General features: G+C 38.9%; 1 long non-coding RNA gene across 7 annotated transcripts in view; it reads left to right on the top strand.

The window, feature by feature from the left end:
• The window catches only part of LOC104854971, a 119035-nt gene that overhangs the window by 78617 nt on the left and 23074 nt on the right, over window positions 1-17344 (top strand). For 4 of the 7 annotated variants that reach the window (XR_004515853.1, XR_004515847.1, XR_004515850.1 and 1 more), the window contains 4 exons: window positions 9780-10030; window positions 11237-11375; window positions 12066-12248; window positions 12373-12523. This is a non-coding gene — a long non-coding RNA (uncharacterized LOC104854971). The remainder of the gene's footprint in view (window positions 1-9779; window positions 10031-11236; window positions 11376-12065; window positions 12249-12372; window positions 12524-17344) is intronic. The other 3 variants (XR_004515848.1, XR_004515849.1, XR_004515851.1) reach the window with 3 other exon arrangements.

The following is a 17344-nucleotide window of genomic DNA, read 5'->3' as shown; positions in this document are numbered from 1 at the left end:
AGGCTATCTTTCCTCCACTGAGGATGGTCAGCTCCTTTGTCAAAGATGAGGTAGCTGAGTACATCTGGAGTTGTTTTTGTGTCTTCCAGTCTGTTGCACTGATCCTCAGGTCTGTTTCTTTGCCAGCACCATGCTGTTTTTATAACAGTGGCTTTGTGTTATAGTTTCAAATTAGAAATTGTTATACCCACTGCCATTTGTCTTTTGTCTAGGATGGCTTTTGCTATTCTAGGTCTCTTATGGTTCCAAATGAATTTTTGGATTCTTTTTTCTGGTTCTGTGAAATATAGTGTTGGAATTTCAATTGGCAATGCATTGAATCTGTATAGCAGTTTTGGTAGTATGGCAATTTTCATTATGTGGATTCTTCCTCCCCAGGAGCAGGGAATGTCTTTCCATTTTCTTATATCCTCTTCGATCTCTTTTTTCAGAGTGCTGCAGTTTTCAGTGTAGAGGTCTTTTGCTTCTTTGTTGGGTTGATTCCTAGATACTTCATTTTTTTTGGATGCTATTGTAAACGGAATTGTTTCCCTAATTTCTCTCTCAATGACTCTGTTGTTTGTGTACAAGAAGGCTATGGATTTTTGTTGTTGATCTTGTATCCAGCTACTCTGCTAAAATTGTCAATTAAGTCTAGAAGTCTTTTGGTGCAGTTTTTTGGGTCTTCAATGTAGAGTATCATATCTTCAGCAAATAATGACAGTTTAACTTCTTCCTTTCCTATCTTTATTGCTTTAATTTCTTTTTCTTGTCTAATTGCTATGGCTAATATTTCCACAAGTATATCAAAGAGGAGTGGTGATAGTGGGCATCCTTGTCTTGTTCCTGATTTTAACATGAAGATATTCAGATTTTGGCCAGTTAATATGATGTTGGCTGTTGGTTTTTCATAGATAGTCTTTATTAAATTGAGATATAGACCATCTATTCCAATTTTTTCTAGGAGTTTTATCATGAATGGGTGTTGAATTTTGTCAAATGCTTTTTCTGCATCTATTGAGAGGATCATATGGTTTTTGTCCTTGACTTTGTTCATATAGTGTATTACATTTATTGATTTATGTATGTTGAACCATCCTTGCATCCCTGGAATAAATCCGACTTGGTCAGGATGTATGATCTTCTTGATGATTCTCTGTATTCTGTTTGCTAATATCATATTTAGGATTTTTCCATCTATATTAATTAAGGAGATTGGCCTGTAGTTCTCTTTTTTAGTTGCATCTTTCCCTGGTTTGGGAATCAAAGTGATACTTGCCTCCAGGAATGAGTTTGGAAGTATTGCTTCCCTTTCAATTTCACTGAAAAGTTTGAAGAGTAACGACAGTTCTCTAAATGTCTTGTAAAATTCAGCAGTGAATCCATCAGGACCTGCGCTTTTCTTTGTTGGTGAGATTTTAATTACATTTTCAATTTCACTGACTGTTATTGGGGTTTTTAAAATGTTTTTTTTTCTTTGTTCAACTTTGGCAATTCATAATTATCTAGAAATCTGTCCATTTTGTCTGTGTTTTCCATTTTATTAGAGTACAGGTTTTCATAGTATGTATTAATGATCCTCTGGATTTCTGTGGGATCTGTTGTGACTTTGCCTTTTTCATTCCTGATTGCATGGATCTGAGCCTTTTCTTTCCTTTTTTTTGATAAGGTTTGGTAAGGGTTTATCAATTTTATTTATTCTGTCAAAAATCCAACTCTTTGATTCATTTATTTTTTGTATCATTTTCTTAGTTTCCATTGCATGATTTCTGCTCTAATCTTTATAATTTCCTCTCTTGTTCAAGCTTTGTGTTTTTCTTGCTCTTATTTTACTAGGAGTCCAAGATTCATTGTTAGGTCATTTATTTGAGTTCACTCTGTTTTCCTAGTGTGGGCATTTAGTGCTATGAATTTTCCACATAGAACTGCTTTGTGTCCCATAGATTCCTGTATATTGTTTTGGCATTTTAATTTACTTGTGAAAACTGTCTGATTTCTTCTTTAATTTCCTGTGTTCTCCATTGATTGTTCATGAGAGTGTTGTTCAATTTCCATGTGTTTGTGAAGTTCCTACAGTTTCTTATGCTATTGATCTCCAGCTTTTTTGCACTGTGATCTGATAATGTACAGGGAATAACTTCAATTCTTTGGAATTTATTCAAACCTGTTTTGTGAGCTAGTATGTGATCTATCTTGGAGAATGAGCTATGTGCAGCTGAAAAGAATGTCTATTTTGATTTTGTGGGGTGGAACACTCTATAGATGTCTAATAAGTCCATGTGTTCAAAAGCTTGGTTCAGTTCTAGTATTTCATTGTTGATTTTCTGCCTAGGTGAACTGTCTATTTGTGATAGTGGGGTATTTAGATCCCCCAGAATAATTGTATTATTTCTTATTTGATTTTTCATATTCCTTAATATTTGTTTTATATAGTTGGGGGCATTTATATTTGGTGTATATATGTTTATGGTTATCATCTCTTCCTCTTGAATTGTTCCCTTTATGAGAATGTGGTGGCCTTCTTTGTCTATCTTTATCAGTTTTGGTTTGAAATTTACTTTGTCTGCGAATAACATAGCTACCCCTGCTTTTTTTTGGGGCTCCTGTCCGGTGGAGAATTGTTTTCTACCTTTTCCCTTTCCATCTGTGGGCTTCTTTGTGCATTAGGTGTGTTTCTTGTATACAACATATTGTTGGATTTTGCTTCTAATCCAATCTGCCAGTCTATTTCTCTTGATTGGTGAATTGAGTCCATTGACATTTATTGTTGTAACTGATATGTACTGACTTGTTATTGTCATGATAATGTCATTTTGTTGACTCTTTTTACTTTATCTCCCTCTCCCTTTAGTTTCTTGCCTTGCCTACTTGATTTGCTCAGTTGGGCCTCATGGTGTTGTTGCCTTCATTGTCTTTTTCTAGAATATTGTTTAGAATTCCTTGTAGTGCTGGTTTGGTATTCATTAAGTTTCTCAGGTGTTCTTTGTCATGGAAGTATCTTATTTCCCCATCCATTTTGAAAGAGAGTTTTGCAGGATACATCAGTCTAGGTTGGAGGTTATTTTATTTTAGGATTTGAAATACCTCACTCTAGGCTCTCCTTGACCTGAACATTTGTGTGGAAAAGTCTGCTGTGATTCTGATGGGCTTCCCTTTGCATGTGATTTGTTTCTTTTCTCTTAGTGCTTGCAGTATTTTGTTCTTCTGTTGGGTTTCTTGGATCTTGATTATTATATGTCTAGGTGTAGATTTTTTTTTATCATGGCTAGTTGGAGTCCTATATGCCTCACTTATCTGTATGTCAAATTCTTCCCCTCTGTTTCGGAAGTTTTATGTCATTAATTCTGTAAACAGCTTTTTAAAGTCATTTGCATTTTCTCCTGCTACTTCGTGGATTCCTATCATTCTTATGTTATTCTTCTTTGCATCATCTAGGAGTTGTTGGATCGATTTCTCATGATCCCTTACTGTTTTTAAGAGACCTCTCTTTTCCTGGTCATTGACTGCAATCTTATCTTCTATAGCTGAGATTCTATCTTTGCAATCTTTAATTCTGTTGTGCACACTTTCAGTAGAGTTTTTAATCTCCTGGATATCTGTTTGAACCTGTTTTATGGATTCCATTTCTTTCCTATGTTGGGCGTTTATTTTTTCCAATTCTTTCTTATGCTGGGCCTTCATGGCTTCTATCATGGTCCTGAGCTCATGTATTTTTTTTGTCAGTTTCTGTTCTAGAGTTTCTAGTCATGACTTTCATTTTGCTCACCATATCTTTGGTTATCTGGGAAATTATTTCTGTTTTGAATTTTTCTAGAGCCTGATATATCGGTTTTGTTACTTCCTGTGCTGTGAGTTCTGAGTGTCCTGGTGGTTCACTATCAGACTTTTCATCCTCCTTTGCCCCACTGGTTGCCATTGGTGAACTGGAAGTCTGTCTTTGTGTCATGGTTAAGTGTTTTCTCATTTTTATTTTTGCTGTTGGATTGTCTTTGATTCAATCTCTGGGTTATTAAATCTTCCTGATATCGTTGCACTTCAGTCCCCAACTCTCTAATGACTCATAGACATTCTCACTTTCACAATATCAGTGTAAACAACTTGTCCTATCAATCCCTATCCCTTATCCCAATTGATTCAATCAGTAACACAACAGGATGAATCACCTCCTGCAAATTGCCCACTTGTGGTAGTCTATCACCCCCCCAACCATGCAAATTAAATTAAAATCAAGAAGCAGCCCAAAATATGTTTGCAGTGAAAAAAACTCCTCCACATGGTATATTTAATGTTTAGGATGGGGGCCTAGACCTAATTAGCATGAGAAGAGAAAACAAGTAAAAGAACTGGAGAAGGTTTCAAGTGAAACCAGAGAACACAGAATGAACACACAATCTTTAAGAAACTGTAAACCTCAAAAAGGATAGACAGAGTGCAAGTATAAGGACAAGAATATATCCCCTTAACAGCTATAGGGGCTCACTTTCCCTTGAAACTACTGACCCTTGAGTGAGGCTCAATGATTAAAAAAAAGAACATTAATAAAAAAGAGAAAATGATAAAAGAAGGCATCCGAGGTAGGGCAGGAGCAGGAACAGAAAAGGAGATGATGGCCAATATGGTGGAACAAGAGATTGAGTTGGTGAAAGAGGACAGAAAAAAGAATTTACAGAGTGGAATGAGGAAAAGAAAGAAAAGGACAAAAAATGACTTTGAAGGGCCTCTATCAGGCTATATCTCTGCTGTCGTAATACACATAGTATGCAGCTATGTGCAGAACCAAATCCCCCTATCTCATCTAGTCGAAGGCAGAACCCCGTGACGCAGACTTACCTCAGGCCACAACAACCAATTTGAGCTCCCCAACCTCCTGCAGGGTTGAACTCCAGACAGTTCTATCACAGGTTTCCCCTGCCCCTTCTTTAAAGATGTTCAAATTTGGTAGGTCCAAGGACTGGCACAGGCAGGGGATCTGAGAGCGGGGTAGGGGGCTGGGGGTTGTGGGGGGTGTGTGCTCAGCTACGCCTGCACAGCTACCCTCCTGGGGCTGGAGTAGCAATGGCAGTGCCTGCAAGAGCAGGCACAGGTACCTGGAACTGTGGGCTGGGTTCACGTGGACCGAGGGAGATGCGAAGTCTGAGCCGAGCCGCTTTCCCCAGATCTCACCTTGTTGTCTGATGCTGGGGCAGCGATGGTGGCATCCGCAACAGAGGGCCATTGGTTGATTTCTTGATAGCAGCTATTCTTTCTGTGGTGAAGTGGAATTTCAGTGGTGTTTTCATCTGCATCTCTGAAATGACCAGTGATGCTGAACATTTTTTCTCATGTCTATTTCATTTCAGATGCCCAATTTTGAATCGGGTCTTTGTATTTTGGAAGTCTTTTATAAAAGATGTTTACATATTCTAGATAATAGACCTTTGTCTGAGAAACAGCTGGTGAGAATTTTTTCCCATATTCTGTATTGTCTCTTCACACACTATTAGTGGTTTCTTCTTGCTATGCGGAAGCTTTTTAATAAAAAAAAAATCCTACCTGTTGATTCTTTGTGGTAGTTCACAAGTGACTGAGTTTTTCTTCATGAAATCTTTTTCTATACTAATGTCTTCAAGAATTCTACCTAACCTCTCTTCCAGTCTGTTTAGTGTTTCTGTTTTAATATTTAGATCTTTAATCCATTTTGATTTTAGTTTAGTGCATGGTGAGGGATACAGGTCTAGTTTTAATCTTTGACAACTCGAAACACAATTTTTCCAGCACCATTTATTAAAGAAGCTATCTTTCCTCCAGTGAAGGTGTTTGGCTCCTTTGTCAAAGATGAGGTGGCTCAGTGTGTCTGGAGTTGTTTCTGCATCTTCTAATGTCTTCCACTCATCCTCAGGTTTATTTCTTTGCCAGTACTGTGCGGTTTGTTTAATTAAAGTAGCTTTTTAGTGTAGTTTCATGTTTGGGATTGTGATACCTCCTACCTTGTCATTGTTGCCTAGAATTGCTTTTGCCATTGTAGGTCTCTTCTTGTTCCAAATGAATTTTTGGATTGCTTTTTAAAGGTCTATGAAGCATGCTGCTAGAATTTCAGTTGGGATTGCATTGAATCTATACAGCAGTTTTGGAAGTACGGCCATTTTCATTATGTTGGTTCCTCCTACCCAGGTTGTTTGTGTTTTTTGAAGTGAATTCCAAGTTAGGCCTTTATCCATATTCTTTCCTTGGCCTGCTCCTAATGTGTTAAAGGGCATCTGATCATTGGTGATGTCTTGTTACAGAGCATGGAGAGTGGAAGTTCAGTTGTGAGTCAACAGAGTAGAGAGATTCTAATGAGGAAGACATTGCAAGGCTGAGGTTTCTTTCCACCATAGAGAGCATTAGAAGGTTTCACTCCAAGTGAAATACAGGAATTTATGGGCACTTATTTGTGATTTCTGTCCAGTGGGAGCAAAGGTCCTGGGCCTCCACTTGGTGTCCTTGTGCTATGGGGCTTGTACCCGTTATAGTAGGGAATACACACATTGGACAGGAGAGTTCCTGGTGACGCATTACAGGAACTGGGATGCTTGGTAAGGTTCTGAGTTACACACAGAAGTCTGTAGGCTCTTTTGAGGAATTTGGAGACCAAAGAAGTGTTCTCTCCTAATGACAAGGGTTTGAAGAGTTTTTCTCCAGTGGCATAGTCAAATAGTAGAAAGAGAAGTCCTCTGCATATTATAAGTAATCTAAACAAAAAACATGACATACATCTTCAATCTACCTTTGAAGCTTAAAGATGACTAAACTGTTAAGTAGTGTGGGTTATTAATTTTAACAAAAATAATGAAATTTTTGAAAATACACAAGCATTTCAAGTCCTTGCTTGTAACATGTAACATGATTCCTTTGTTATACGTAATGGGGAGAGATTATAGAGAATTGCTACCACTCTGTGCCAAAGTTGAGTCCTTTGTTTTCAGCCAGCATTGGAGAACAGCTCCTGCTGTAAAAACCCTTGGCCAGGGAAAAGGGCCTTGTGGGTCCTCTTAAGAGGCTCTTCTAACTGGGGAGGACTCAGGAAGAAGAGGAGTGCCAGCAGAATTTCACAGGAGCAAAAATTTGCTAAGTTATTTGGGTTCATGTGATGTTTCACACAGTTTAGTGGAAAGAAAATATCACACAGGTAGGGTGTATCCTGTTCATAATGTTCTATAGATAACATAGTTGCAGACTCACACAGGATGGTGAGATCTGTCAGGCATTAACTGAGGGAATTCCCAAGGGGGAGGAAAGGGAAGGTGACCACCCAGAATCACTCAAGTTTACAAAAATGGAGTCAAGTTTGCTATCACACCTGAGACCATTTCATTTCTTCATACATGATTGTTGCACTGAGTACATTGTAAAGATGCACAGTTATTTCTTGAAATGCCAAAAGCAAAGAGAAAAGGTGATGTCAGTGAGGATGGTGACATAACAATGCCAAGAGTTCATGCTTTCACAGCAGCATCAATGACCCAGAATTGAATTTGCAAAAACATGTCACAAACCACTTTTACACATCCCTGGATCTTGTAAAAAACTTAAAACCAGTGAAGCCTCAAAGAAGGTAACTGCTTTGGTTTGTACTTGAAATTAATGAAATTGAGATAAAAAATGAATACAAGGAATCAAATTGAAGAGCTGGTTCTTGGAAAGAAAAATAAATATATACAGGCATACCCTTTGTCAATCTTAGAACAATAAAAGAAAGAAAAGACTCAAATCAGTGTAATTAACAAGGCAAAATCACAACAAACACCATCAAAATCCAGAAGATTATTAGTAACTACTTTTAGAATCTGTACTGTAATCTATTGGGTAATTTAAAAGAAATGGATAGCTAGGGAGAGAAGGGAGGGCAGGAATAGGGGAAAAAATGAGAACCAAGTCCTGTCATGTAAAGGTACAAGATCCCAATAATGAATGTAACTGTACTGTATATCTAAAATGTACCAATAAGCTAAAAAACAAATGAATAAAAAAGAAATGGATAGCTTCCTAGATACATGTGAAATACCAAAACTGAACCAACAGATACAAAAACCCTGTATAATCCAATAATGGTTAATGAAATTGAAGAATAAAAAAATATGAATGAAGAGACACCCAGGTCCCATTATATTCACTGCCAAATTCTATAAGAACTTTAAGGAAGATCTGACATCAATGCTCAAACGCTTTCATAGAAGTGAAAGGGTAGGAGTTCTCTCAAAGTTATTCCTGCAAGCTAGCATTACCACGATCCCCAAATCAGAAAATAACCCAACCCAAAAAGAACTATACGCCAATCTCTTTAATGAACATAGATGCATAAATCTTCAATAAATTATTGGCATACAATGTAACAAATCTTGTGAAAGATCATACATTATAACCAAGTAGGATTCAACCCAGGGATGCAGGGGTGGTTCAATGTGTGCAAATAAATAAATATAATTCATCACTGAGGAGAAGAAAGGACAAAATTCATATGATCATCCTAATTGAGACAGAAAAAGCCTTTGACAAAATTAATGATAAAAAATACCCTGAAGAAAATAGATTCAGAAGGATCTTATTCAATATTATAAAAGATATATGTGACAAAACAATTACCAGTTTCATATTACATGAGGGAAAAGGTTTCTCTAAAATGAGGAACAAGACAAGGATGCCTCTGTCACCACTCCTGTTAGCCAGAGCAATTGGTCAAGAGAAAGAAATAAAAACCACATGTATTGGAAAAGATATCAAACTACCCTTATTTGTAAGGACAAGATCCTTTGCATAGAAGACCACCAAAATTCCACCAAAACACTCCTTCATTATAACTCACTTCAGTAGTGTGCCAGGAAACAAAATCAACACACAAAAATTTATAACATTCCTGTATACAAATAATAAATTCACTAAGAAAGAAATGAGAATATCAATACCATTCACAATGTCATCAAGAAAAATTTAATAATTAGGTAATAACATAACCAGCAAATTGAAAGACCTCAATAATGAATACTGTATTCTGAAAAAGGAGATTGAGGAGGATATCAGAAAATGGAAATATATCCCCTCTTCCTGAGTAGGCAGAACCAGTAATGTCAAAATGGCCATACTTTCAGAACTGGTATACAGTTTAACACAATCCCAAACAAAAACACCAAGAACATTTTTCACTGCACTGGAGAAAACTATCTTAAAATTGATAAGAATCCAGAAGAGATACAGAATAGCAAAAGCAGCCCTGGATATCAAGAGCAAAGCAAGAGACATCACAATCCCAAACTTAAAATTATAAATAAAGATACAGTGATGAAAATAGCACAGTATTGGCAAAACAATAGACATATCTCTTAATGGAACAGAATACAGAATGCAGAAACAACTCGAGGTATGACCAGCCACCTGATCTTTGACAAAGAGGCCAAATATATATTATACAGGAAAGATAGTCTCTTTAACAAGTGGTGGGAAAACTGGCTATCTACATGCAGAAGATTGAGTCAAGACCTGTATTTCTCATCATATACTAAACTAAAATGGTTTCATAAGGCCTAAGATTTATATGTTTCCTTCAAGAAAGAGATCAGATGGTCTCAAGTTTCTGTATCCTTCTAACCTTTTTTCCAGAGGCCACCAGGAGCAAGGGACAAGTGCAGAGTGCTTCTATAGAATCAGGAGTGTGAGTGCCCAGGAGTGAATTTGCAACTGCCACCTGGAACCAGCCTGTCCTTGCTGTGCTCACACTACTATAGTGAGGGGCTAAATTCCTATAGCACGTAAACATTGAGTAAAGGCCTCTTATTTTGCTTGAACAGGCAGGTGCAGGAGAAAACATCCCCTAAAAGTCTTCATTTGTCTTTGAGTGGGTGTCTCTGGTCCTGCCACAATGGGAGAAACCCTGGATCTGCTCCATGACTTCCTTTGATGGCATCGTCCGGCACTTGCTAGACCATTTCAATCCTCTCACCACCCAGGTTCTACATCAAGACAGTGCCAGCGTCAAGATTTCTCTTGGAGTCTTTGGTGAAGGTCACGAGCCCCAGTCTGGAGTCCAAGCCTCATACAGGTCTGTACAACAAGCAGTATCTTATCCCACCAGCTAGGTCTCATGGGGAGGAAGCTGAAATGGCAGTGGGTGTGTGGATACTTTCTCTGCATGATGGCAATAGTGCTCCATGTATGGGCACAGGTACTGTCCTCCAGTGCTCTTCTGCCCTTCCTGTCTGTGAAACTGCCACTCAGAGACAGAGGCACCAGTCAACCCGATTTTCTTGAATTTTGCTCAGGCTGGTGCTGCAGGCTCACTGTGCTGTGAATTTGCTTTAAATTCCAAGAGAAACTAAATGGAGGCCTAAGTCCAACCTCCTTTATTAGGACTCTTGTCCTGTCAGACAATTTTCTGTAAGACTTTGTCCATTTAGGTGTGATTTACTTCATTTACTCAATGTTGTCGAAATTTCCCATAGGATATAGCTGTGTCTTTCATAGTATACATTTTACATAGAAGGCTGAAAAAGGAGGACATTTTGTAAAAGTCTGGGAATCTTCTGTAGCGTGAGTTCAGACATCCAAGTGATCTGGGACCTAGCAACCCACCAAGGGAGGCAAAGAGGTCTGCATTTTCTACCTTCTTCAATTACAGTAATTTTTCGTGAGCTGTAGGAGGAGTGACTAAATAGCTATTATTCTTGCATGTCATACCAGCTGCATATGGCAGGATCTTCATAGGCATGTAGGTATCACTTTCTATAAAAGGTACTCTAGAGGTTTTTCTCATTTTATAATCTGTGTGTGTGTGTGTGTGTGTGTGTGTGTGTGTGTGTGTGTGAATGCATTTTCCTCTGCCATGAAATATTCCTCAAATGTTTCATGTGATTTTAAAGGATATGTTTGTTTCTATGTTTTCTCTGTGAGATATAAGGCTTATGATATTCTGTCATTTGCAAAGTGAAGAGTGACGCTAACTAGATAGGAGACCACTAGGGAAGAGGAAGAGGATCTAAGGAGGGGGAGTCAGAGGAAAGAAAAGACAGTTGTGGAGAAGAATGATCAATGTATGCTGTATGCATATATGAATATGATAGAATCCCCTGGTCTGTATAATTAATACATGAGAATAAAAAAATAAAAGAAGGATCCTTATCAAGGATTCAAAAGGAAAGAAAAAGTGCAGATAAAGAAGAAAAGCATCATGAGAAAGAATTGGAAAGTAGCATATAATATTTGGTTTATTCTTATGAATATCTTCCATTATATGCATAACGTCTTCCAGATTTTCTTCAAAGAATAACCATTACCATCTTGGTGGAAGACAGAGTTAAGAATGTCTCAAGAGGGCCCTTCCCTGGGAGTCCCTGGATCATCGGAGCCCAGGAGAGGTCACACCCGAACAAGACGTTGAAGGACTGCAGGTCTCTGTGGATCACTAGCCGAGCATTACCTGCTTACTTACCTTGTACAGATACTGAGACACAGGCAGTGAAGTAGAATGTCTGGAGGAGCGAGGCGCCCACAGAATTTTAGCCAGCCTTCTGCACTCTGTACTTATGGGCCACAGTGTAACAGAGCATTCAGAATCTCTTATGGTTTCAGTAATGCCTCTTCTTCTGTTCAGGTCATATGACTGTAATTACAGAAAAGAGGGTGTTTATTTGAAAGAAAATGCAGATCTTAGCCCAAACATGTGAAGGTGTCTTTTTATGTTTTAAGGAAGAACAGGAAATAGAGATATGAAGGCCCAGTCTAGCACATCGATTTCCTGCCTGTCATCTCACTGTTTGCCCTTTTCTCCCAATTAAGCTCTTTACAACCCTCTGCCCTCAAAGGTAGATATTTGTGACAGGAAGTGTCCTCTAGTTTCTTCAGATCTGGGTTTGAATAAATCTGTTTCCTTTTACTAATTCTATCTCCTGAGACTGCCATTGAGCAGCACAAAGTTTTAGTTGCAGTGAAAGTGGGGTATATGGAGATCTCCACACCCAAACGGTGTCTAAGGTTGTTGAGTCTTCATCAGGAACAATGAAGAGCGCAGGTAGAACACTAGCTATTGAGAAGTAAATAATGCTTTTATCAAGACTAAGTGTTGCTCTCCTTTTCCACAGATTGCCACTACAACAGAGCCATCTATCTGCCTTCATAGCCTATCGTGACAAAAAATCTGTGTTGAGCCTAAAAGATCACAGAAGCGATTAGTTGTGGTGTCAGGGGATTTTTAGAAACCCACTGTATACTTGGTTTCTATCCTCTTGAGAAAATATGCTTCCTTGAACATCATCATGGCCAAGGTTAGAATGTGGACTAGGATTTCCTGGGAATCTGGAGAAATGAGGCAGTATATTGAAGTGTCCTAGTGCCTAGATTTGTTCTTCTCCAAGCCCTTAGGTGTGAACATTTTCTTTCCCTTCCTAGGCATTGAAGCCCAAGGATTGGCCCCCAATTGGACAAGACAATTTGATATGAAAAGGAAATAGTTGAGGTAGAATGCTGCATGAAGATCAGAAATGGGAAGCCTTGGTCATGTGAGAATTCATTTCTTCAGAAGCTTCCTGATGAAGGTAAGGTAGGTAGCTTGGATTTTTTTTCTCCTTGCCTATCCCCCCCCCATCAGGCCAGGGATGAAACAAAGTACTCGCACATTAGATCTAACTCTGATATTAAATGGAAACCAAATGGGAGATTCTAAGACTGGTGCAAGCTTCCACAAATTCATCCAAGTGAGAATAGATACACTTTCAGTTATCTTTGTATCTTCTTGCACATTTTTCTCAGACTTGGTTGGAGGAAGATGAGGAGCTGAAAGCAAGCTAGTTGGGTTTTCTAGGGGTAATATTTCCATCCTGAAGAAATTTCTGCATGAAGCCCTGAACCCTGAGCAATCCCTCCATGCAAGACCTAGCAGCTAAAGAAGGCAGGGCCCATGGGAATTCAGATACACAGAACCAAGCGTAGCCTCAAAACCTTTTTCTCTGAGGCCAGCCAGGAACCAGGCACAAATGCAGGCTGAGTAGAACTTGGAGAGTGAGGGACCAGGCCTGAGTATGTAGCTATCACTTGGAACCAGTATGTCTTTGCTATTCTAACACTGATGCAATGAGGAAACCAAAGTATGAGAAAATTACCCAAAGAGTCTTCATTTGTCTCTGAGTGGGTTCCTCTGGTCCTGTCCACACTGAGAGGAACTGACACTCTGCCCAGTGACTTCCTGTGATGGTGTTTCTGGCAGCTGCTGGTCCATTCCATACCCATCACACCACAGGATGTACACAAAGGTAATTCCACTGTCCTCATCTTCCTGGGGGACTTAGAAGAGGCAAGGAAGTCCAGCATGGAGTAAAAGCTTCTTCCATTTCCCTATAGGCCAAACCTTTTTCCAATGGCTAGGCCTCATGGGAAGGAAACTGTCATGGTGCCTGATGTACTAATACTTTTTCTGCACGATGGCAGTAGTGCTTCTTCTATGGGTACAAATGCTGGCCTTTTCTTCTCCCAACCTTTTTGACTGAAAAAAATGTGTGATCTGACAGAGAGGTTCTATGAAACAAGGCTGCCTTGTATTTTGCCTAGGCTGGTGCCACAAATTTACTCTGCATTGATTTATCCATCTCAAACCACACTCACACCTAAATCTACCCGCATTAGGACTCTTGTCCTTACAGATATTAATTTTCTAGGGTAAATTTTTCCATCCTCGTGTGATTTTCTTCACATAGACATAATTGTCTAGCAGGTTCTCCTGGCATTTAGTTGTCTCAGAGAATAAATTAGATGGATGATGACAGAAAAAGGAAGCGATATCTATAATCCTAGAGATCTTTTCAGCATCACTTCACAAATCCAAAGTGGTCTGTTACTTGGCTGCCCTCCAAGACAAGCAAAGAATCCTCCATTTTCTACCCTTTTAAATTGTAGACATCAATTGTAGTGAACCACAAGAGGAAAGACTGCATAGCTGTCATTGTAGGATTTCATATATGCTCCACCTGCCAGGATCCTTACAGGTGCACAGATATCACTCTCTATGAGTTTTGTCTTATTTTCTCATCATTTTTGTGAATACAGCATTTTTCTATGCCGTGAAATAGTCTTCAATATTTCTCGAGAATTTATGCAGTGTGTTTGTTTCTATATTGTATTTTATGTGTTGGGTATAAGGCTTTTGATATTATTTCAGGCACAAATTAAAGAATAATGCTTTCTAGAAAGACTATCAGATACCATGATGTGGTGAGGGGGGAGAAAATGAAAAGATAGCCAGATGTGGTGGCATATGCCTGTAATTGCTGTACTCTGGAGGCTGAGGCAGGAGGATTGCCATGAGTTTGCGGCCAGCCTGGACTGCATAGTGAGTTTAAACCAGCCTAAGCTACATAGCAAGACCCTGTCTCAAAAAACAAAAAAAGATAGCACTGGAGGAGAATGATCAAAGTGTATTATATGCATGTATGAGCACGCCACAACAAAACATCTTAATTGGTATAACTAATATGCAGGAATAAAAAGAAAAGAATCCTTGCAAAGAGCTTGGAAAGTAACTATGTGCTGATGAGAAAGAAAAGCACTATTAGAAAACATTTCACAGCAACTGATAAACCTTTGGGTTATTATGAGGAATATCTTTCAATAGTTGTATACATTCTTGTAGATCTTTTTCTTTTTTTTAAAATTGAATTTATTGGTACATTCTAGGTAGACAGTACAGTTACATTCATTACTGGGAACTTGTACCTTACATGCCAGGTCTTGGTTCTCATTTTTTCCCCTTGTCCCCACCCTCCCTTCACCCCCTCCTCCCCTCCCCACCTTCAAACACTTTAATTCCATTTTTACATTTTCTCATATTGTTTTCCTTTTTCCTTATTCCTCTTTCCCTCTCCTTCTCACTGTAGATCTTTTTCATAGAATGAAACAACCATTACCGTCTTGATGGCGAGGTAGGCATAAGACTATCACAGGAGTCAGTTCCAGTGACTCCTCTGGAGTCTCTACCTGGATCATCAGAGCCCAGGTGAGGTCACACATGAACAAGATATGCAACCACCAGAAGGTCACAGTAGATCACTAGACCAACATTACCCCCTCACTTGATACAGATACTCAGATAGCAGAGAGTGAAGGAGAATGTGTTTTGAAGAGCAACGAACCCTTGAAGTTTTATCTGCCATTCTTGTTTTTCCCTCATTGAGTTTATCGGTACTTTGTAGGTATACAGTACAGTTGCATTCATCATTGAGATCTTGTACCTTTACATGACAGGTCTTGTAATAGCTAAAACTTGGAAACAGCCCAATTGCCCATCAGTTGGAGACTGGATAAAGAAGGTGTGGTTTTTCTATAAAATGAAGTACTAAGGCATAAAGAATGAGAAATTAGAGTCATTTATAGGAAAATGGATGCATATTGAGGCCATACTCTTTTTTTTCCTCATCGAGTTTATTGGTACATTTCAGGTATACAGTACAGTTACATTCATTATTGGGATCTTGTGCCTTTACATGACAGGTCGTGGTTCTCATTTTTACCCCTTGTCCCTGTCCTCCCTTCACCCCCTTCTTCCCTCCCCATTTACAACCATTTTATTTCCATTGTTTCGTTTTCTCCTATTTTTTTCCTTTCTGTTACTACCTTTTCCCTACCCTTCCCATTTTCCCTACACATTTAGCCCTTTTCTTCCTATTTCACATTGTCAATTATCTCATTAGGATCTTATGTACTATTATAGTTGAGGCCATACTCTTAAGTGAAATACATAAGTCACACATGTGTAAATACTGAATAGTTTCTCTGGTGTGAAAAACAAAACGTGTAAATAAGATCCAAATGGTACTATTGACAATGTGAAATAGGAAGAAAAGGGCTAAAGCTGCCATTCTTGATTCTGCAATCATAATAATATAATAGACCTGGGACCTGAGAAGGTGACTTTAGTTGAGTTGTCTTTGTCTCTGTTTCATAATGTTTTCTGTAAATTTTTAGCACCTATCCTTTTCATTTGGCGGTCTAAGTTCTGAGCGGACTCTTTGGTAATGTCCCTCTTTTTCCCAGTTTATGATAATTGACTTTCAGTAAAGATTGTTTCTGTGTGGAATGAAAAATGCTGCTGTGGCCTCAAGAAGTTGAACTTCCATTAAGATAGCTTTTTGTTTTTCTTTTGTTTTAGTTTTCGTGGAGTGAGCTCTCCCAGGGAACTACATCTTGGGCCCATTCTACTCTTTATTTTGAATAGCCTCTCTAAGTTGCCTAGGCTGGCCTATAAATTGTAATCCTTCTGCGTCAGCCTCCTGAGTAGCTGGAAATACAAGTAACGACGTCTGGCTTTCTTTTGATATTCTACAGAAGAGGAGGCATGAGAAAGGGAGCTCTCTGCATATGTAGTCCCCATTTTTTGTATGGACTTCTTGCTTATTATTTTATTGTTCCCCTTTTTGTTATTCCATAACAATCCTTCATACCTCTGAGTTCCTAGAAGGTGGAAATCACCTTGATGGCTAATTTTGAATTAACCTGTTTCCTTCCACTAACTAATTCTCCTCCTCCTCCTCCTCCTCCCCCCCCTCCTCCCCCTCCTCTTCTTTTCTTTGATACTGGGGATTGAACTTAGGACCTTGCTCTTGCGAGGTAGGTGTAGTGCCACTGAGCTAAGTCCCCAGGCCCATCCTTCCACTAACTTCCATTTTCATAGTCTGGTTGATTGGCAAGCACCACAAATCTTTGATTCCTTTAACAACAGGGTTTATGAATGTTTGTACACCGAAAGAGTGGGTTCCTTGTAAGGCTGTTGAGGAATCTTCATTAGCTATAATAGCTATTGCATAATGACAAGGAGAACCAGAGCTAGTGTGAAGTAAATAGTGGTTTTCTCTGGCCAAATGTGCCAACCCTTTGGGTACTGCCAATATAAAAGAGCTGTATATTTCTCCTCATATGCTGTCATGACAAAAGACTTTGTCTTGCACCTATAAAGTCACAGGATATATCAATTATACACTCAGATGTCATGGGGACCAGTGCAGAGACCTGAATGTGGGCTGCAATTAGCTCAGCTCCTTTGCTACCTGTGATCAAGAGTAAACTGAAACCCATAAAATGGGAAAACATAAAGCCATGGTGGAGCATTTAATCCCAGCAGGCTGAGGGAGGAGGATTGCTGTGAGTTTGAGACTAGCCTGGGCTACATAGTGAGTTCCAGGTCAGTCTCTTTTTTTTTCTTTTTTATTGAGGTTATTGGTACAATCTAGGTATACAAATACAGTTACATTCATCATTGGGATTCTGTACCTTTACATAATAGGTCTTGATTCTCATTTTTTTCCTTGTCCCTGCCCTCCCTTCACCCCCTTCTCCCCTCCCCATTTACAAACACTTTATTTCCATTTTTTCAGTT

The sequence above is a fragment of the Fukomys damarensis genome, unplaced genomic scaffold (genome assembly GCF_012274545.1).
Source record: "Fukomys damarensis isolate Sample0158 unplaced genomic scaffold, DMR_v1.0_HiC HiC_scaffold_39, whole genome shotgun sequence".
Taxonomy (NCBI): Eukaryota; Metazoa; Chordata; class Mammalia; order Rodentia; family Bathyergidae; genus Fukomys; species Fukomys damarensis.
The sequence above is the reverse complement of the archived record's forward strand: the minus strand, read 5'-3'. Positions and strand labels throughout refer to the sequence as shown.